We start from the raw sequence: 3452 nt of genomic DNA on the forward strand, positions 1-3452 counted from the left end.
CATGACAAAGCTCCTTTTTACTTCCTTCTCTCTCTCTCTCTCTCTCTCTCTCTCTCTCTCTCTCTCTCTCTCTCTCTCTCTCTCTCTGTCTCTCTCTCTCTTTGCTCCCTTATTTTCAATTTAATCTTTGAGCCCCCACAGGGTGCAGGAATCAAGTCCAAGCTCCTTTATATTAGCTTAATGCTGAGTAAAATGGCCAATTTAATACAGAAGTTCTAGATGACCAGGATGAGTTACCAAGATAGTTACTGTCCCTCAAAACCAGAAAGCTGGGCAGAAGGGGCAACCTGAAGCCAGTTGGGTGGTTTTTACTTGCAACTCCAGAACTTTCCAGGCAAATATAGGAAGACAATTGCTAGTTGGCCTAGGATACATAGGATCTCAAAAGCAAAATAAAGTCCAATAAGATGGTTCATGAGGGAAAGCTGCTTAATGCCAAGGCTGACAGCCTGAGTTCAATCCCATAGACCCACAGACTAGATCATGGACTCTTAAAAGTTGTCTCTGACCTCCAAGGGTGCATATAATGATAACCTGGAGTTACTGTGGTGTTTGTCCTCAGGCCTCCTATTCCCTAGACCATCTAAACAGCCTACACACTTTTATTTGGGACATTCAAAGCTGAGGTATAGGAAGGAGAACATCAAGTGGAAGGGAAAGAATGGGATGTGGTCCAAGGCAACAGTTCCAAGATAGCAGAAGATGTAGACATGTCTGTTGGCTGTTTGGCAGGTCTCCCCACAGGTTGTGCTGTCATAGAGATATGATGCCTTGCAACAATTCATGGGAGAATGAGGGGGAGATTTGCTTCCTGCCTCTCTCCTATCTCCCACTGGTATTAGTCTCCTTAAAAGGCTTTGTGTTGGTGGCTCCATGAAATGCCAAATGCCATGTCTTGAAATGGGCATTCCATCCAAGAGTGGAGGGAAGAGACAAATTCTGGGCATGTGGACAGTGAAAACCAGAGAGTCTGATGCAGTACGTGTTTTATGTCCAGTATATTCCAGCACTAAGATGTAAAAAGCATAGTTTTTTCAGAGATCTTTCCCATGGTCTGGCCCTGGAAACTGTGGAAGACCCAGGGAGAACCTGGGTTTTCATGGAACAGGCATGAGAGAATTTCATGCTTGGGGTTGATAGGAGATAAGAGCTTTCTAGTAAAGTCCTGTCTCTATCTCTGCCTTCTTATCTGGCAGAAGTCAGTAATCCCTGAAAGGGGAGGGTACCGGATTTTGAAAAATCCATGATGGTGTCCAGAGCTTCCTGTGGTTTTCCCCACCACTTCCTAATCTTCCTGTCTCCATCTGAACCTTCACCTACCCTAGAGATGATCTGGTTTTGGGCAACAGAATCTTGGGTTAGAGACTACAGGATAGAGAGCTAAAGCTCCTGACCAGGAACAAGAACATGTCTGTTCCATCTGCTGTCCATTGTTGGCTTGAGGTTGCAGTAGTCTTACTTGGGCAGATGAGTTCTTTTGTGTTGCCTGAGATGGTCAGATCTCACTAACTCTGGATTGCACTCATCGCATTTATATGGTCGATATCTGGTATGGATCCGTTTATGTTGTTCAAGCTCATCAGAGCAGAAGAACTTCCATGTACAACCTTTCCAGTCACATATATAGGGCTTCTCACTTGTTTTTGCATTGGTGACTCATGAGGTAAGAGCGCTTGGTATAAGCTTGCCCACAGTTGTCATATGAGCAGACATAAGGCCTTGAAACTAGAGGCCGTCTTTTGGTTGCCCCTCTTGGAGTACTGGGGCTCACTCTCTCTTCTGTGGAGCAGGTCTGGGCTGGTTACCTATGAAAGGTTCTTCCTGGACTTTTTACTGAGTCACAAGTGAATCTTGGGAGTCTAAAGATAGTAATTACTGGAACTGAGCCGGGACCATCTCAGGATTGCAGGGATTTACGGAGTGCAACATCTGATCTATAAAGGGGGTCATAGCATGGGTCTAAGTGGAAGCCATGCCTAGGACCAACAACATTCCATGTTTTAAAGAGCCTGTGGTGGTAGGTACTATTGGGGGTACAGAATAAGGCATTGTTGGGGCATTGCTGTGAGCCATTACTGAGACTCCACAGGAAGCTGGGCTTGGCAGGCTACCATGAGACATCAGATTCTCACTTAAGGAAGTGGTCTCTCTCAGAGTACCTGACCTTCCAACTAGCATCACGTTGGGGCCCCTCCCAGTTGATCTCTGACAATAATTCTGGTAAGGTGTAGTAGTTAGCTGGGAGGGGCACCCTGCATCATGCTTAGGTAGCAACCTAATGAACTGTGACTCTTATTGCATCTGAATTCCTTAACTGATGCCATATAGGGCCTCATCATCTCTGGTAAGTACTGAGTGGCTGGTGGCTGATGAAATCCACTGTTTCCAGAAGACACAGGCATATGCGACACTGACATCAACATCTCATTATCCATGGGAAACTGGTACATAGCCTGTTGCTCAATGGCTTGCTCCATGTTGGCTGAGACTCAATTTCAGAACAAACTGGAGGCTGGCACAGCCCATACATCATCATAGGCATGGGTCCCAACACCACTACGCCATCAGAATTTATCATCTTACAGAATTTAATTGATAGGTACAATTAATATGCTTAAAACTGACAGTTATGATTACAAAGCATGTTTTTTAATTGGATATATTATTTGTTTACATTTCAAAAGCTACTGTTTTTCCCAATTTCCCCTCTGCAAACCTGCTATCCCATCCCCCTTACCCTGATTCTATGAGGGTGTTCCCCCACCCACCCACCCACTCATTCCTGCCTCACTGGTGGCCCTAGCATTCCTCTACACTAGGGCATCAAGCCTTCACAGGATCAAGGGCCTCCCTTCACATTGATTCCAGATAAGGCCCCTTCAGTGCCTTTAGTCCTTCCCCTAACTCCTCCATTGGGGTCCCTGTGCTCAGCCCAATGGTTGGCTTTGTGCATCTGCATCCGTATTGGTCAGGATGTGGCAGAGCATCTCAGGAGACAGCTGTATCAGGCTCCTGTAAGCAAGCACTTGTTGGCATCAGCAATAGTGTCTGAGTTTGGTGTCTGTATGTGGGATTAATCCCCAGGTGGGACAGTCTTTGGATTGCCTTTCCTTCAGTCTCTGGTCCACTCTGTGTCCCTGTGTTTCCTTTAGACAGGAACAATTCTGGGTTAAAATTTTAGAGATGGATGGGTAGCCCCATCCCTCAACCAGGGGGTCATGCCTAACATCTGGATATGGTCTCAGCAGGTTCTCCCTCCCCTTTGTGGGGTATTTCAGCTAATATCATCCCTGTGGGGTCCTGGTAGTCTATTGCTTTCCTGGTATCTGGGACTTTCTGGTTGCTACCCCCCAGTTCCCCATCCCCCATTACTACACACCTCTGTTCAATTTTCTGACCCTCTGGAAATCTCTAATACCTGATTCTGCCCCTCTTTTTCTCCTCCCCTTCCT

At 46.2% G+C, this 3452-nt stretch overlaps 1 pseudogene; it reads right to left on the minus strand.

Moving 5' to 3' along the window:
- Positions 1-1455: 1455 nt before the first annotated feature.
- LOC110286158 (Krueppel-like factor 17 pseudogene) lies at positions 1456-2477 on the minus strand (annotated as a pseudogene).
- Between the last annotated feature and the right edge of the window lie 975 nt (positions 2478-3452).

The sequence above is a fragment of the Mus caroli genome, unplaced genomic scaffold (assembly GCF_978045245.1).
Source record: "Mus caroli unplaced genomic scaffold, Mus_caroli_1 scaffold_5, whole genome shotgun sequence".
Lineage (NCBI taxonomy): Eukaryota > Metazoa > Chordata > Mammalia > Rodentia > Muridae > Mus > Mus caroli.